Source organism: Tupaia chinensis, unplaced genomic scaffold (genome assembly GCF_000334495.1).
Source record: "Tupaia chinensis unplaced genomic scaffold, TupChi_1.0 Scaffold000312_1, whole genome shotgun sequence".
Taxonomy (NCBI): domain Eukaryota; kingdom Metazoa; phylum Chordata; class Mammalia; order Scandentia; family Tupaiidae; genus Tupaia; species Tupaia belangeri.
In genome coordinates, this window is record NW_006159804.1 from 202,831 (window position 1) to 223,113 (window position 20,283).

Here is a 20,283-nt window from a genome sequence, read left to right on the forward strand (position 1 = left end):
CATTCTGGCAGGCAAGAGGAATTGGGGTGTCTACACTGTACTTTTTACTACTCAGGGCAATATTATCATCACAGAATCCATTTGGTGTCACACAGTACTCTCTACATAAGCCACCGTAGTTCGGATTCACACCATGAAGGAAGTCAAAGGTGTGGCTATACAGTGGGGGAGGGAGTGACAGGAGAAATGAGGTTGACCATTGCCCCTTTCCTTTGATAACTGGTTGGAGCCAGAGCATGTGGAAACAAGCTTTACCTTCAATCCAGTTGGAAGCTTTGATGATTATGTGAGAGTGTGTGTTTTCAATTAATACATTAAAATATTTTTAAAACCAGTTGACCCAGACTGTTTTCTAACTGCCAGTCACCAAAAAACTCTTGTTATCGAGGAGCAATAGAAAGACTTTATCCATAGCTTAAAGGAACATCAGAAAACAGAAATAAAATTGCTTTTAAGTTTCATCTCCTTTAGTTTTATTTGATTAATTCCATTAGGTTGATGGCCTTGAGCAAGTTACTTAAATTTTCAATTTCTCATTAGAACTTCATAATATTGCTCCGAAGGTTTGAACAGTTTTAAGAAAGTTACAAAAATTATTATTTAAATGATTAACACTGTGTCTGACTATAATAACAATATAAGAAAATAGTATATACTGGACCTTTCCTAGCTTATTTGGACCTTTCACTAGGATCAAGATATATTTTGCAATGTTCACTAGACATGAATATAGATACTGTATTACTCTGCTTGGCAACAAATATTCATGGTGTATTTTCATTTCACAAAAGAAATTTGTGAAAATGGTAATTAAAATTAAAATTACCATGCAATTTTTAATGTATCTTTTTATTTAACATCTGAAAAAGCCTATATAAAGTTAGTGGCACATATGCCACTGTATATAATGCATTTGAGAGTCAGAGATGTTAAAAATGTGCTCAAGTCATGGATCTGTCATAATTCTAATCATTTTCTTTATACTGCTTTGCCGGGACATTTTTCCAATACCTCAAGCTATTAGCAACCATTCTTAATGTATGTCTGTTTAAATGTCTGATAACAAAGGACAGAAGAAAGATGTAACTTTTTCTGAATAATCACAGGATGAAATAACTTACTTTCATGTGTTGTAATCACCCCTTATGTCTGTAGAAGTATCTTTTTTTTTCCAAATAAATATATCAATAAATATAGGGTTGAGTCCCCACCCTAAACACAGTACTGTGTCTGAACAAATAGGGATATGAAGTTTATTCTGTTAAGAGATACAGTCTTTCTTAGGAAAAGAAGATGAGACTTAACTGGATAATATTAATTATAACCAAATAAAAGTTCATGACAGAAACAGTGAGTGATAAAAGCGACAGAAGTACTTGGCCAAGGAAAAGATTTAAGGAGTAGGAACAGTAGACGGTGAGTTCGAGGTGGGCCTCCGAGAATAAGTGGGCTTCTCAGAGACAGCGAAAACAGAAGACACAGGGCTGCCAGGAATTGGAAAAGTATCGGATGTACTTTGGGTCCCAGTTTATAATGGTTCTGAGTTTATCCCTTCTGAATCTATCTAATCTGGGAAGCTAAAATAGTTTAATTGTTAAAAAAAAAAATCATCCCTTGAAACAATCGAGATAGTAGAATTAGACACAACCTCACAAAAGACAGTATAAACTTTCTTCTGGTAAAGTTGATTGTCTTTTTTCCTTCTCTCTTTTTTTTTTTTTTAATTGTCAGAGGACATAGGAGCTCCCTGAGCTATACAGAGAAAGGGAGAGGTAAAGGGAGAGAGAGAGAGAGAAAGAACCCCTCAGTGAGTGACGATCATACTACAATCCCTTCTCCTTCTTTTCTTCATCCCATCAGGATTTAGGGCACACATGCACATGTGCCCAGTGTGTTTTTCAAACTTCAAGGCCAAGATTTGAATAGCAGTCAGCTATGTGGAATCTGGCTCCCTTAATGATTAGACTTTAGGGCCAATCCAACTGATTGTGTTTAAGAAAAGAAAAATGATACAGACAAGGTGCTAACTCATGTTTTAGCTGTGATACAAGGTAAGTTGAGAGTATTTATAAACATAAATACTCCACTGAAGAAAAATGACTTTTGTGTTAAAAATATATTCCAGTCAAATAATTTGAATATTAAGAGTAAGTCTGTCCAGATATATTTAAATTCACACTTTCCTGTAATAAGATTTTCTAAAGATGATATTTTAAAACAAGTTATTTCATCAGCTTTATGCACATTTGTTTTAAGTAAAAGTCACAACTTAAAAATACTCAAGCTTGACTTTTAATAGCCCTAAATAAGCTCTTACGACCTATGTATAAAGAGATGTGTGGCATGTTCCTCATATTTTTAAATAATAAATCAAAATTAGAGAGGGAAAGGAAAAACAAAAGAGGGAGAAAAAAAGCAAGATTTTGTGAGTTGGTGGAAAAAAATATGAAGTATACAGTGAGATCTGCTCAATTGTCAGGAATTTTTCAATTGCTTCAACTACCAATTATCTTTTATATCCCATTCAATGATGCATTAAAATATTAACACTAGTGTGCATAATTACTATGTTTCTAATCATGTTCTTACCCCACACCGACTCACACCTACACATACAATCATCTTAAAATGCACAGAACTTGGGAGAGCTGTACTTTTAAGCCTCTAGTTCTTTTAGTTCCTCTTTTTTTTTTTTTTTCTGATAGGTTTTTGCTATAGGGCACGTGCACTCATCAGAAAGACAGAGAGACAGAAAGCGAGAAATCACTCCCCAGGGGAGATGGCCACGCCGCAATCCATTTCCTTCCATTCTCCTCTAGGGATCTTGGGCACACACACACACACATGCACCTGGCGTGAGTTTAAGCCACCAGATCCATGACTTGAACCGCGGTCGACTACATCGGAGTCCAGTGACATAGCCGTTACACCAACTGCTGGTCCCAAGCCCCTATTTCTTACCACTGATTGTTTTTCTTTGATTTGAGATACCACTATTATCAAAACTTGGCATTGGAGAAAGTAAAAGGACCTGAAAAAAAATCTAACTTTGGACTAGCTTTTACTCCAAGTAAAGTTCTTGAACTCCTGGCCATATATCATTGGAAAATATGTAAAAATCAACCAACAAAAACAGCAATGCAGGTGCTGACTAATGGCATATCATGCAGAAAAGAGTATGAGATTAATACAGTGCTAAATCAAGATGGATTTGAAAACAGCCTTGACTTGCTGCTTATTAGCTGTGTGTCCCGGGAGAGTGCATAACTAGTCTCTTTGGAATTTTGTTAAAATATATGGATTTTTACTCAGTAGGTTATGGAGGCACCTGAGATTCAGTGTTTGTAGTAAGTTCCCAGATGCTGCTCCTGCTGCAGCCCCAAGGACCATACTCCCAGTTGCAAAGTCCTAGAACAAGCCACATTAAATTGCCAAGGCTTCTTCCCCATCTCTAGGAAAGGAGTCCCAAGTCCCTTAATAGTTGCTATAGAGAAGTGAATGTGGTCATTCAATTACAACACCAGTGTCTGCTGGTTCTCCTTTGGTAAAACAGGTACCGTTCAAACATCATTCCACCCTCTCTACTATGGTTTTCCTTGGAGCAAGCTTATTGAAATCTGAATTTCCTCCCTGAGAAATAGTTTTGACAGGGAAATGAACCATTGTAAAATATTCAAGTAAGGATTAGAGTATTTCAAATTCTCTGCCAGTATGAAAGGGTTAATTAACAACTGCAGAGCTTCACACAGTACTAAGGCCCTAACCTTGGGGTATTAGCAAAATGACCTTGAGGCAACCAGCTGTCACACAGGCAAAATGCCTTATAAGGCTTGGAATAATGACACCATGGTGTATCTCTGCCAAATCTGCATTTCAAAACCAACAAAACACAGCTGTCTGTCAGCCTGTCAGAAAGCATTGAGCTCAAACATAAATGTGTTTTTACGCTTTTCGCCACAAATTTTAACGGTGACAAATGGGAGGATGGCATTTTTAACCTAATGAAACTCTGACTACCTCAGAGAACGAGCATTACCGCCTCCTCTTAAATGTTTCCTGAAACAAGATGTGGAATGTCTGTGTCACCAAGGATGTCATGGCTCATCTGTCATCTAACCTTGCACCTCAGAGCAGCCTGGTACCCACACAGGAAGAGAACGGTTCTTTAAGGTGTGACTTATTGTCTACTCCAAGTCTTTCCAGCTTCTCCATTTCAAAGCAAATCTTTAGCTACTGTATTAATAATCATGAAGGTATGTGTCTCTTGAGGAAAGAACAAATACACATTTTGTCATGAGTCTGAATTCATTGGCTCTCCTTTAATATTAATGCCTCAGAACTTATTTATTGAATGTCATTTTAGCATACCTTTAAAAAAATAAAACTAAAGAAAGGTTAATAATATAATTCATGTGTGAAATGTTTAATATTTAAGACTATCTCCTAGCTGCTCCCAATGTAATATATTAATATAGATGCATCATTATGCTAAAGGAAATGCCTCACGATGTTAGAAATGTTATGGACCCAAAGGAGCAATGTCTAGTTAATTACTAAAGAGTAATCTCCATCTGGTAGATTTTTGTCTTCCCTGGCTTATCCTCTGATAGGTCTCCAGATGATCTCTGAAACGGTGTCTTTAAGCACACGAAGGTTTCAGAGGTTATTAGTAATAATTGTGTTGCACAACTGAGGGAATTTTGTTTTGTGTGATGGAAGCAGCCATGTCATTATTAGTTGATTAGTGAGAACAATCTTTAACACTATGTAGCGCCAACTATTACTCCAACTGGTGGCTGCTCATTATTCTGATTGCTACTTGATTTGCTATATTATCAACCACAAAGTGACTGCCATGAACTAGGGAAGAAAAACAATTGGAGGACATTTTTATGAGCATGGGCCAATGGGAGACTTAAAGATTTCCTTGTTTGGGAAAATGAATCTGCATTAAGAAATTGAAACTTAAGGGTTAGATTTAAAGTTAGAATTCTAGCAGAATAATGTGCAGAAGTTTCTATCAGACTTGTCACCTTTAGGATATATGTCACAGGATCAGAATATTTGTGTGTCAAATTAAATATACAGTAGGTAGGTTATTGCGGTAGGGTTATAGTACTTGTTAAGGAGTAATTCTGACAGCAAAACAGAACAAGAATACACACAAAAAGGAATTCTAGGAGAAGTAACTGTAGGAGATTAAGTAGTAGAGGAGTCTCTGAAAGAAAAAAAAATTTCTAGGTGGACAAATGCTATAGTCTTAAAAGAATCTAGATGGAAACATCTTGTATTAACTTACAAGGCAAATGTTTTCTGGTAAGTTCTAATGTTGGTATCACCAATAATAGATGGTTTGTTCTGAGGATATTTGGTTGCCTTCAATTTATATATATATATATATATGCAAAAGTATCTGGAATCCATCAAAGAAACAAATGCACCAGACAGGATAAAATAGGCAAGAATACTTTATTTAAAATTATTGCGATAGAAGCCAATACTATTGTAATAGTGGAGAGAGACTGAACTCAACTTCAAGTTCATTGAAACAAAAGGTGGAAGAGTTTCTAAGCACGGGGTGGGCTTGTGAGAAAGTACTGGGGATGTATAGCAGGCCACATGTGTTTGTTAATTGTCAATTTTAGAAGTAGACTCCTGCCATTCCACAGAGGCTGGAAGTCCAAGTCCTTTTCTCTCTTGAAATTTTCTAAGGGACAGTTCCCAGATCCTTGAGAAAGACATTTCTAGGTTGTAAAACTGGCGAGAAGCTAGAACTAGATTTATATCTCAGAGGGTCAGGATAGGATAATTACCTAATTCATGACCTATATATCTATTTGCATGTCTATTTGCAAAGTTAATTTTGATGGTTATTCTTAAAGTTCTAAGTTAATTTGCCTTGCTTTGCTGGCTTAGCTAAGACCATATCGTCAGACTTGCTGAGCCCAATCGTGACTATGAGTGGCACTTTAGAAAATTCCAAAAGATTTGAAAAAATGTATGCACATTAATTCTAATAAAAGTTTTAAGGGAAAAGGTATTTTAGTTTTAGTGGGTTTTTCTTTTTTTCTTTCTTTCTTTTTTTTTTTTTTTTTTTGCAAAAACAGGTTAACTGAAAGAAGTTCTGGAAATTAAAAAAAAAATAGTTCATGATCAATATTGCCTCTCTTTTATAACCCCTTTAGTTTTATACTATTGCTAGTTTCCCCCCAGATTCTAGACATCATATGTTTGTTGTAGGATGTTTATAAGATATTTTCTTGTGGAATTGGAGAACAGGGAAAACAGCAGAGCTCTGCTGAGCCTCTCTCTCATTTTGCTATTAATGCTGTGGAAAATATAACTGAATATCAGAAATAAAACAGGCATCATTTCTAGTATTTGAAAATATATAAAGTAGTTTCATTAGTTTGAATTTTTAGAAGATTGAGTTATATTCACTTGAGCATTCAGCTTAGAAATAGCTCTTTAGTTTGGTCATCTAGTGTGTTGGGGTCATATCAGTGGAATCCAGCCAAGCCTCTTTTCTCACTAGCCACTTTGGTTTGTCAGGATGAATGCTATTCAAGGATAATAATGTGAAACCCTTTATTCTGTATTGAAAAGTTATTGTTGTGCTCCTTAGGGGGCAAAGCTTCCCTGACTTTTATTTTTTCATGAATCTTTGTTATTCCCTGGGAGTCACACTCACCACCACTTTATCAAAGCTATTGCTTAAATAGAGCATGGAGATTGAAAAGGGTTTGAAAAATCAACAGCCAAGTAAATCAGCGAAACTGTGCTGGTTTGGGCACATTGTTCTGTTTACCAGCTGCATTCAATGCAGTGTTCTCTAATAGAAGTGCTGGAGGAGAGGCAGGAAACACACACGCAGGCACACATACACACACACACACAGACTTTTCATAACTGGTAATTCAAACACTTGTGGTACATTTTCCAAAGAAATAAAGACAGTTTGGAGAAACAGAACTTAGATAGGATAATTATCACAGCAGAACAATCCTCGGTTTTACTAGAAAATCAAAAAGGTAAAACACGGAAGCTAGGGTCATGCAGGGTCATTGACTTAAGCTATCAAGAACTATTTCTTTCCTAAATATATTCTTTCCTTTCAAAATTTCAAAATTAAACAGAATACCAAAGAACTAAAATTTCAGCAAATACGGAAATTTACCTAGATTAAGAAAAATGCTATTTCTTGAATAATGTCTTCCCAATATAACATATGTTCACATGTTTATTACTGTCCATTTTTTACATATCTTCCTCAGTGTAATAGAAGCATCCAGATCAGGTTGTGAAATTCATCCTGTTTGGTTGTGATTTCTGACTCTGCCATTCTAAGGTACTAATGTATGTAGCATTGGTTTAATAGTGATAAAATTGAGCCAATAATTATATGTACTTCATTCGTTCATGAGAAGAAAATCTACTTAAGGAACTTAGCCCAGGGCCTGGTATGCAAAAGTGTCCTATGAATGTAAGCAATCATAATAATTGCTGTCACCATTACTACTAGTGGTGACTATCTTTGAAGACATCCTTTAGTGGAGATTCCAAAGGATCTAGAGAAAATCAAATATGAAATTAACTATTATCAGAAGTAACCTATAACGGAATTCTAGAACTTTATGTGGGCATGTGGGCAGGGATTAAGTAAAATGGGGACAGGGAGAAGCTTGAAACTTGACCTTAAAAGCACTTCTTAATTTCTAGTTTTTGAGGGACATTAATAGCACTTTTTTTTTTTTTTTTGGCTATAAGGCAGATGCACTCAATGGAGAGACAGAGAAAGAAAGCAAGAAATCACCCTCTAGAAGGGATGACCACACCACAATCTCTTCTCCTCCAGTATTCCCTAGAGATCTTGGGCACTCATGTACATGCTCCTGGCATGAGTTTTAAGCTGCCAGATCTGGGACTCAAACCGCAGTTTATCACATGGGAGTCCAGCGATATAACTGTTACACCATCTGCTGATCCCAATAAAGGCACTTTCTAAAGACAATTGATAGACAATCTTCTTAAACTCCAATAGGTTGCATAAACTGGAATAAAAATATACAAAGTGGCATAACAATGAGCTAAAATGTACTTATAAATATAAAGCAGCATGAGAAATTAACATGAAATCTACAAAATGTTTTTAAGTTTTACATCTTAGTGTACATTAAATAATTTGTCAAAGAGATAGGAGAGTCATACAGAGTAGAGGAACGTAGCAGATAAATTTTCTACTCAGTCTTCTTGCTGATGTGTATTTTGAATGGTCAGAATCCTCTATTTTTTTATTATTTTTTTAGATTTTTGCCATACGGCATCCATGCTTGCCAAAAAGAGACAGAGAGAGAGAAAGTGAACAATCCCTACCCACTCATCTCCTACTACCCCTGTGGTGGGGAGGGGGGCTGGTTTTAGCACAATCCCTTCTCCTCCTGAGATTTTGGGGTCACACAAACACATGCCCAGTGTGACCTTCAAGCCTCCAGGTCTGGAACTAGAACTGAGGTTGGTCATTTTAAAAACATATTTACATATTATTTATTTTATTTTAATAAAATCCATCACTTTAACCTCCATGCCACCTGCCAGCCCCATATCTTCAGTATCTTATCAAATAGCAAAGGTCATCTCATAAAATGAAGATTGCTGGCTCAAATTTCTTGCATAATCTCTTGTCTCTCCTTTGCACTTCACTTTTAAGACATGCCCTACTGCCAATGTCTCCTCATATTCCCATTCCTATCTAATGTGTTGTGCATGAGAATTTGCTTTGCAGACCTCTAACCACATTGACGCAAAACTAAATAAAGGTCCCAGGTGATGTGCTCTGAAATCCATGGATGCAGTTGCTCATAGATCTAATTTTCTATGAGGAGCTCTTAGTCAATGATTATAACAGGGGTACTAAGACAGACTCACTAAATTCTATCTGACTTATTCCTAGGAGTCAAGAGTTTTCTCTGATATCCAATTTTGGCTCAAAGACACACTGAGGGCTTTGCTAAAGCTTTATTACACTGCACAGAAGTCTAAGATTCCCATTCTCCTTACCTACTTCTTTACTTGGGTAAGGCCTGGATCACATGACTATTCCAGCTTTCTATGTTTCCCTTCTTATTACACTTCATAGGCATTTTCTCTGATAAAGCCTAGAGTGTTTAATCTTGTCTTGGTGTCTGCTTCTTGAAAGACATGGACTAAAACTCGTAGTAATTTTGATCTCCACTCTTTAAAAAATATATATACACATTATTTATTTTATTTTAATTTATTATTATTATTATTTAAATTTGATCAGAGAGACAGAGAGAAAAACAGAGAGGGAAAGTGATAAAGCAAGTCACCAGGTCCAAGATTCTAACTGTGGTTAGCCATGTGGGAGTCCAGGGCCTTAAACACCATGACACCTACCAGCCCCTTGATCTCTTCTACTTTTTAATATTCAGATGAAAATTATTTCTCTAAGGTCACCAAAAACTTCTTGAGCTACAGATGTACTCCTCATTCTTTGACTACTCTATTCCATTTGAACTTTTCATCATGTGTCCATTCTAAAACAAGGTCCTCTTTCAGTCTGACATAAATGTATCCTTTTCCTTATTTCTCACAATATTTTTTTCTTGAATTCTGTTTTTGCGTTATCTTATCTTTAAGCTAAGGCATTCTCCAATATTCTGGCCTTAGACTGTTTATCATGGTTCTTTACTTTCTCTTTTCTTCCTCTCACGAATGCACATACTTTTAATCATAATTTCCAACCAGAAGAGTTCTAGTCTTGTACCATGTTTCTGAACTTACTATATATTCAAGATTGTTTTTCTGGGGGACCAGCAGTTAGTGTAATGGCTATGTCACTGAACTCCCATGCAGCTGACTGCAGTTTGGGCCCTGGACCTGGTGGCTTAAACTCACACCGGGCACGTGTGCGTGCCTGCCCAAGATCCCGAGAGGAGAATGGAGGAGAAGGGATTATGGTGTGACCCTCCCTGCTGGGGGTTGATTTCTTGCTGTTTATCTCTCTGTCTCTCTCTGTCTTTCTGATGAGCGCACATACCTTATAGCAAAAACTCCTCCAAAAAAAAAAAAAAGATTGTTTTTCTGGATACCAACATTCACATTTGGCTTCTACCAAAGTAAATTGAAATCTGGTAAGCATAGTTCCTATACCAACTTTTACTCCTGATTTGTCTTATATCACCCCAAATTTAGTCTAAAGTAATAAGAGCTGTAGTGGATGTTTTGATTTTTTAGTCACTGTCCTTGAACATCCTCCATGTATTTAGGTAAGCTGCATATATATGTACTGTATGCTTACAGTAAGTCCTGCTTTCTGCAAGTAAAGTTAGAAAACTCATATCCTTAAACATCATTCTGTTTGCTCATGTGACCTAGGTTTTGCTGTCAGAGGCACTTTGAATTTAAAGGTGCAGAAAGTTCAGAGATATAAAAGGGGATATAAAAGACTGAATCTCTCTCTTCATGGGCTCTATTTTAGCCAGAGAACACTCGCTGCTGTTTAACACATGCTGTCATGCCTCTCTGCCCTGCTCAGACTACTCACCAGTCTTGGCCCTTGGAACATCTCTACCGTCAATCATGTCAGCCACCCATAGGGCTCTTCATTACCTTCTCTTGGAAAGTGTTGTCCATGTTTTCTCATTATTTTCTCATTTGCCATATGCTTTTCTGCACTGAAACTGCTCTTACAATAATCACCATTGATATTTTTGTTGTTAATCAAATGTCAACTTTACTCCTTGTGTTACAGAAATTTTATAATTGGGCATTATCGATCATTCTGTGTAGGCTTTTGTGACTCCATAAACTTCTACATTTTTTACAGGTCATTCTTAAGCCATCCTCTTAGTCCTAGCTTTTCTCATTTCACATTTTATTTCAGGAAGGACATCTCCATATCCATGTTTCTGATAGCCAAAACTACATGTCTAGTCTGTTCTCCTTCTGAGCCCCTAATCCTAGTATCTAATTGCCACTGGACAATACTCCTGGATTATTGTGTTGTTATTAAAATCTCAAATTGATTATAATTTTTCTTTTCATCCTTACAAACATTTACTTATTTCATTGAATAATTCTACTAGCTACCTTATTACTGCCAAAATATAAACATTAATTTTTCTTCTATGTCAACCTGTGCTCTTCATATGCCACCAAGTATTATATCTTTTATTTTTTAATTCATCCATTCCTCGTATCTTGCCATTTTCATGATTGTATTCCATATAATTATTGGCTCAGATTTCTGTAATATTAATAGCTTCCTAACCGGTGCCAATGTTTTTCTTTATTCCATCATCCATCAGCTCTATTGGACAAAAAGGTGATGTTTCTAGTGTTAATCTGGTCGTGAACCTTCTCTAATTGAAATCTCTTTGGTTCACAACTATCTTAGAGGACATATTCTAGTATTTAAGTGACAAAGTCCTGAAGCCACTTGACTTTAACCATTACCATACTTCTTCATGCTATATGCTCTAACCATCCTGAATTTCTTTTCTTTTCTTTTTCTCTTTTCTTTTTTCTTTCTTTTTTTTGGGGGGGGGAAGTGTTCTTTATCTCCTCTTATTTCTGAATTATTAATGCCTTCTCTGCCTACTTTCTCTGCCTGGTAAATGTTCATATCTCCTTCCTGGGCACTATCTTTGGTTCCCCCAAGATAAATGATAAATTGCATGCTTCTATATTCCCCCAGAATTTGGTCATTTCTCCTCATAGATCATAGTACATTGTGTTTCCATTTACTTTCTACTGGGCCACTCTATAGTCTACACTATAAAAATTTGCCACTAAATGTCTACATACCTCCCTTAATATCATGTATGTTATAAGCAATCCATATGCTTGAATGAATGAATGTGTGAATGTTGAAATATTTCTAATCTCACAATTGTCTTTTGTATCTACTGCCTTTGACTCCTCCTAGCAATTTCTGTACCCACTTTATTTATTTTATTATACTTTGAATTCATTATTTGTGACCTGAACCCACCATCATTAATATCATCTCTACAAAGTAAGTCACATCCCAGAAGAATGCAATTTCATTGAGCTGTTGTGTGGATTTTTGCAAACAGATCTTTTTCCAATCTATATCAGAATTAATGAAATTCCACAGAGAAGACAAAAGGTCAAGTACTGATCACACATTACTGATCACAGCATCTGCTGATGTTTCTCTGGAATTTAAATCTGTAGATGAATACCACCTTCTTGTTATTAACATGCTTGAGAGGACGTGAAAAAACTGCACAAGCCAAAGACAGTACAATTCATTTAGAAATCCCTACATGGCAAAATAGAAAGAGGATGTTTCTGCAGTTGCTTCTTCTGCTTGTATAATGCATATCTGCTTAGGTACATAGCAGCTGGAATTTGAAATGTCAGTTTTTATTATTGAAAAAATGGAGTTGCAGAGTTGATGAAGGCTGATCTGAAATGTACTTTAAATGACAGGTTAGGTAAACAAAAAGGAATTTAATCCACAAATGCAATTTATTTGAAAGATGGCTGTGGTCCCACCAGGGTATTATAGAGAAATATTTAGAATTTGTTTAATATAATGATTCATCTATTAAGAATTTAAATATCTGAACTAAGTAGAATAGCAGACTAGTTAAAACTATTTTTAGAGAACCAGAAATAAATTAGTCATAAAGAGGAAGCAATTACTTTATTTTGTACATTGCCCATTCTTATTCCAAATGTGTAACCAAAAATCACCAGACCAATGCTCCCCTTATGACATACCTATGCTTAAATGCTATATAATAATTACTCAAATAGTGTACTCTTGGAAACATAATTTTGGTGATAAAATATTCTTCTGATTTTAGAGAAGCAATGATTTAGAAGTCAGAAAGAAAAACAAAGAGCAAAAAAATTAAATAGGGTCTCTAGAGCATATTGGACAGGCTTTATTTTTGGAGGAATTTTTTCTTTTTTTTCCTGTTGGGTGTGTGCACTTACCAGAATGAGAGAGAGAGACAGAAAGTGAGAAATCACCCCCTGGGGGATGGCCACACCACAATCCTTTCTCCTCCATTTTCCTCTTCGGATCTTGGCAGGCAGGCACATGTGCCCAATGTGAGTTTAAGCCACCAGGTCTAGGACTCGAACCACAGTCAACTACATGGTAGTCCAGTGACATTGCCATTTCACCAACTGCTGTTCCCCAGATAGCATTTACTTTAACTACATGTATGTATGTCTTTATTTTCTTTCTCTTAAGATTTTTTTTTCCATAATATATCAAGAGCTTTTTAAAAGCAAATAGTGGAACTTCTTTCTATTTACTTCAGTTACTGTTTGTACAGACTGAGGAGTAAATCAATAAACATATTTCTTATTAAGACTGTGCTAACATAACAAAAAAGAGTTACATATTCACATTCAGATATGGGAGAAAATAGCGATATTTTTGGCCTATCCCTTAAATCAGCACTACAAACTTGCCCTTCAAAAGAAGCATTCCATAATATCATTTTACAGATAGCACAGAACTTCCTAGATATAAGAATGAACAAGTATAGAAATGTTTAGTTTTAAATAATTGGAAAAAAATGGGATTATACTTTTTATTTGTTACCGGTAGGTTTTTCGCCCAATACTTTACTTAAATCATCTCTATATTTAAAACACAATAATTAAATAGAATAATGGTAACTGAATTCAAGGTGTAAACTGGCAGAACTTGGTCCCAGGCTTTGCATACCATTGCTTAATCCAGGCTTGGGTTTTGTTATTAAGAGGAAAGTGAGGTTAAAGAATATCCTTTACCCAAGCAGCAAAAACCACAAAGCCTATTTTTTCTCTTACCTCAATTCTTGTTTATTAGTCAAATCCTTAGTTTTATGTGTGTGTGTGTTTATGTTTGTATATATAGAGAAATACACACACACACACACACAGATGGTAATCATACCTTTCTTTTCTGGACCAAGTAATCTGATTACTTTTCAGTTTTTTATGAAATTCTGGTAAATGACTGTAACTGCACAAAAATAAAGCCTTTAGGTGTGGCATTGTACATAAAAAAAAAAAAAAATTGCCAGGCATGCCAGAAAGACATTGATCAACTGAGAACAATATAGTCCCAACATAATGATCTCGTTTTAAAGCTCGAAATGATGCTGCTGTCATTCATTTAGTTTGAAGCTTCCAAATTCTACTATATAGGAGAACAAATCACATTCCCAGTACTATGTATTAGGGTAATCATTGACGTGCTCCTTCTCTTTGAATCAAGGTAGACGTTATTGAGCTCTTTATTTGAATGGTAAATCATACCTATTGACCTTATGACCTCTTACTCAATCCTCATTATCTTCTGTAGGAATAGGATCCAGGGTATTTTCTGAAGAATGATTGTTACACTATTGATATTTTAAAGACAGAAGAGTTACTATATGATAGAGGCTTTAAACTGACTTGTATGTAAAGTATAATGTATAAATGAAGTTGGGACAGAAGCAAGTAGTCAGAGTAGTCAGCCCATTTACAGAGAAGTTCAAAATAATCAAAAAAAAAAAAGAAGAACTAGCTCTTTGAAGACACCAAACGATTCCACGGCCTTTCCACTGCTTGTATTGTACAGGAGAGAAAACGGTGCAGGGCAGAAAAATCGACCTGTCATTTGTTGAGTGCTCACAACATGCTAGGTTAGATATTATTCATACAATGACTCTTATTAATGTAACAATAATATGCAATTGATACTATTGTTCTTATTTTGTGCTTAGAGGAATGGGAGAGAGAAGCTCGGTCAGCTGCCTGATGTCATTCACCTTGGCACCAAAACTCAGATCCTTGGTTTTTATGTCAGTGTGCATGCTCTTTCCACTGGGCAATATAGCCAAACGGGGAGGTTGGCTATCTCTAGGACAGCCTCATGAAGTCACTGAGTGCGCATTGTTAAGCCATTCTCCATCATTTTTCATTTTTCCTAAACTTCGTTTAGGTTATTTATAAACAAAGGACACAAACTGCTTTCCATGTGTGTCGATTTAATATGTTGGAGAAACGTCTATGTTTTACTTCAAATGAGGTCACTTGTTATGTTGGACTATTAATTTTCTTTAAAGACAAACAATACTAACAGACCAGTTTTTCTTTTCTAGGGAGTGTTTCTTTGGGGGAATAAAGTGCTGGCTCTATATACATAGACCATATCAAAGGGGGCACATAAAAGTTGATATTTCCTTTTCATTACTTGAGAAAAGTGCACAGTGACAATTAAAGTGCCTGAATCTCCGAGCTCAAATCTATTTATTGTGGCCAATAATGGGCACAATGAGAAGTTGTGCTCTATTCCAAAAGTAGAGAAGTCTTTAATAGCCTTCTAAGTGAAAACAAATAGTAAGAAAAGGCATGCAGGAGAGTTCCTCTTTAGAGGTACAAGGGATGTACAAATCCCATTATTTGCTAATAGGATTGTGCTGCTGCCTCCCCTCATCACTTTGAAGCTGCTTTCAGCTTCCCACATGTCTTTCAGAAGCTGGCCTCCTGGGTGGCTGTCAGCAGGACATCCATCTGCTTCATGGCTTCTCTTTAAACAGAGTCAAAAGATCACACAAAATGTAACTGGATATTCCAGTCTATGTTAAAGCAATAAAATAAATACTGTATAATTATGATCTATGCTTCAACCTTGTTTTAGGCATTAGCGACTATGTTGAAAAGTTGCCTGCAAAGTGCTAATTTGTCCAAGGCTTTATTTAGGCAAGCCACACATTACTGAATTCTAAGCTGTCTGCCTCTGATGCATCTTTATTTGTGTTACTCAGCATGACCCTGCTGTTCCTGGGGAAATTTTTAAATACTGAGTTCTGGGGTACACCAAGAACAATTCAAACAGGATCTCTAGGGATAGAACCAGATATGAGTATATATTGGGTTCCAAAGGTTTTTAGGAGCAGCCAAGATTGACAACAAACTCAGTCAAGACCAAGTTGTCAGCAGCACTAATGCATACATAATTTCTTATGTAAATCTTCAGAAACCTGGCCTATGCATTTTATTCTTATATAGAGATATCTTACAAATATATATATATATATATATATCATGGCACACTCCCTTCTCCATTTCTCCATCCATCAGGATTTGAGACATGTGTACATGTGACAAGCATGTTTTTCAAGACGTGCCACAATCCCTTCTCCATCCATCAGGATTTGAGACATGTGTGTACATGTGACAAGCATGTTTTTCAAGACACCAATGAGGTAGGAGACAGGGACCCTATAAATATAGTTAGGGTATAGGCCCACAAATTGGCTAAGTTTTAAGATAGAGACAAAGCAGCTCTGCAGCTTGCTAGGGGAGAGACCTCTTGCAAGGATGGCTCAATGACTGACCCAGGTAGCATGATCTAGACCTAAAACAAAGGCTTTTTCCAGGCCCACCACATTCCACAAAGAGGATAAACTAATGGTTTTTATAGCCCAACACCTCTAGACAAAGAAGCTCCTGACCTTTATACCCACTTCAAAATTAGGAAAATAACTGGACTCATCCAGTATAGACCCCGCTGACAAGTCCCACCTAGAACAAGGTTCAGACAAAGCGCTTCCTGAGCTAAATAAAAACGCTTTGTCTCAGTTCTTCCTTGGCAAGCCATTTTCCAGGACCCTTCCCTTCTTCTTCTTGGGAGCTGTTTGTCCCTCGTGCTCCTTCAATAAACTCCCTGCTCTGCTATACCAACTCTCTGTATCCGTGTCTATAACTTCCTGAGCATGGTACAGGAACTGGTTTCTCACTGAGAGTGCTGAGCTAATCGCTGTGTCCTGGCTTTCCTGGTCACCAGGGCAGGGATTTGAACTACGGTTGGCCCTATGGGATTCCACTTCCTTTGTCACTAGACTGCAGGCTGACCCCAGGACAATATTATGTCACAGAAAAATACATCAGTAGCCAGAAGCAAATGAAGATAAATAGCGAATGAAGATAAGTGTTAATGCTTATGCCTATATCCAAAGGTGTTTAAGAGAGATTTATATATGTCATTTCTAAAAATATATCTGTATCTATAGATATATTTTTAGAAGAGATTTTTGCTATAGGGCACATGCACTCGCCAGAAAGACAGAGACAGAGAGACAGAAAGCAAGAAATCACCCCCCGGGGGGAATAGCCATGCTGAAATCCCTTCTCCTCCATTCTCCTCTTGGGCTCTTGGGTACGCACACACACGCACCTGGCGTGAGTTTAAGCCTCCAGGTCCGGGACTCGAACCATGGTCGAGTCCAGCAAAATAGCCATTTCTCTAACTGCTGGTCCCTAAAAATATTTGTTTTAAATGTCTCATTCCTCTCCCATGTATTCACTCACACTTTAAAACTTTTCAGCGGCATTTTCAAGCACCCTGTCTATTCTCCACCCTCTGGTCTTCTACTTTTTTTTTTTCTTTTTACTGATTTCATCTTTATTCTTCATCATTTCCTTTAGTTTAGTATTTTAGTATGCAAATTAACATAACTAGCAAAAAGAACTCCTTCCTTTTTGGGGGGATGTGGGATAAAATAGGAGAGATTGGCTGGCAAGTGTAGATCTGGGGAGGTGGAGTGAGAGACCATTTAGTTCACCCTATCACTATCCGATTGTCATTGGCAGTGTCTTGGCACACGTTCTTGTTGTCCATCCTAATGCCTTGCCTCTGGAGAGAGATGATTTGCAATTCTGTTGCCTTCCGTTTAGAATTATAATACCATAGTTGCTTTAGAGAGGCTTGCAGGAGCTTTCAGATACAATCTGGTGATTTCATCTCAGTCCCTCTACAAAGTTTTGGGTCTGAGAAAGCGATGGTTTTCTGGGGAGCAAACATAGTAGCATTAGCCTGGAAACCCCTGACCATGTTGAACCTTATGTGAGTGTTGTGCTCCAGGAAAGAAGTTATGCTTGAGAATTTCCCTCCAACTGTTGTGTTCCTAGCAGTAGCCAACCCAAAGGACCACCTTGCCTTCATATATTCAGAGATTGCTTCTACCCTTCAGGTAAGACTGCATGTCCACTCTCCCCCAAGACCCTCTGGTTTACCTGCCTCTATACAGGCTCATATTCCTTTCTTTTTCTTTGAGAGTTTCTTTGGCAATGATGACATTCTCTCAGTTGCAAGAAACATTAATAAATTGATGTATTTGTTACAGGGTATCTTTCATATTCTCATGGCAATAAATAACTTCTATGAGAAAAGGAAAACATATACAGGGACAAGTCACTAAGTATGTACTTCTTTTGCCTTAGCTAAAACAGAAATAAATCTATTTTTAAAAAATAAACTTTACTGGGCCATGCAGTGGGTGGTATGGAAGTTAAAATGACTGCATCCCACATGGCCAACAGCATGGTTTGAGTCTCGGACCTGGAGGTATGAAAAACACATCAGGCACATGTGCGTGTGTGCCCAAAATCCCAGAAGAAAGTCGAGAAGGGATTATGGCATGGTTGTCCCCCAGGAGGTGTTTTTCTCATTTTCTCTCTCTCCCTCCCTGTCTCTCTGGCCAACCCAAGTACATGTAGCCTAGAGGAAAAAAAATGAGAGTTATAATAAGTTTAGCTTTAAGGGGTTTCTATATACACCTCACCTACTTTGCCCCATTAACAATGAACATAGTACTGTTTTCAAAATTAAGAAACTGCCATTGTATGTTAAACTAAATACTAGACATTTAGATTTCCCCAGTTTCTACTGAGAACCTGCCTGCCATGCCAACCACCTCCACACAAGGATTATGACAACTTGACCACACGCACTTAAACATTTCACAATACCCACTTGTTCCAGGAACAAGGCAAGCCACAGAATGACCTTCAACCAAATACTGAATCATTCTTATGTTTTTGAAATGTCCCCAGATTGATCCATTGTTGTCAACAAAGATGACAAAATACATAAAGACCAATTAAAAAGCCCCTTTCTAAAAATCCCACCTTAATAAAATGCTTGTCAATTCAAGACTTATTTCCTCTTATTTCCTCCTCTTACTCTGTAAAAAGTATTCTCCTTTCTAAAATGTTTGAATCTCTGATGAAAAGAAAATGATGGCATGTGTGTTCCCTTGCCACAAGTTTATGAATGAACAGCATTGCTAATTTTGTTTGCAACTTCGTTTTGTCTTTGAACCATTAATATCCTTTCTATATTTATGTTGCTGGATTTTGCTGTTTCTTGCATCTAAGAGTTGATATATTTCATCAATTATGAAGATGTTTTATATTATTTGTGCACATTTTCTCCATTTCCTCACTTGTCTTTGTCAGGGTTATTAATTAAACATGAATTATGCCATTTATTGTTTTTTTTTTCCTCATGGCCTGGATATTTTTCCATTTTCATTTCATTTCTCTTATGTGTCTCCATTTGTATAATTTCAGTTTACTGATGTATTCTCTGATGTGCCCAGTCAGCTTCTGGGTACGTTCAAGAAATTATTTATTTTAGTGTTTGAATTTTTGAGTTCTGGACTTTCCTTTTGCTTCTTTTAAACAGCTTCCATTTTTTTTTGCCTAAATTTCCCATCTTGTTCCAGGACATCTGTTTACATTCTGCACATATTTTCTAGTATATATTTAACTCATATATGAGTGTTTTAAAGTCCTTTAAGGTTTTGCTAAGCTCAGTCCAAGTCATCTGTGGGAATGTTTTATTGTCTCCTTTTTGTTGAAGAAAGGTCACATTTTTCTTATTATTTGCATATCCCTTACATTTTTATTGCATATTGGACAGTGTAAAAGATGCACAATAGAGTTTCTTCTTGATCTTTCCTTGCTCTAAGGCACACTGACTTATGACTTGGTAGGCATTTATGTGACTGGGAGGCATTTGTGTGGCTGAGACTGAAGAATTTGATCCCTACCCCTGTGAAAAAGGCCCCTTTCAGTCTCAAGTATGATTTCAGGGGAATGGCTACCTGGCCCAACTGATGCCACCCATGGTGCAACCATTCTGCTTTCCCTGAACTGTAAGGGTGGGCAAAGGAAAGAAGAGGGACACCCTCTAGGTAAGAGTAAAGAAGACAGGGAATCACCCCAGACCACTTCCTGGTCCTGGAGAGCATGATATAGCCCAGTAACTTCTAGCTGGAGTCTGCTCAAATCCACAGTCTCCCTGAGTCCATAGATGTTATAGGTTGCAGTCTCTGATGAAGTTCTCACAGACAAATTTGCCTCTCACCTCCCATTGCTGATCTTCTCAGGGTCACATCTAGGCACGGAGGATAGCTCTGCATCTGGGTGTCTCACACAGGCCACACAAAGCCT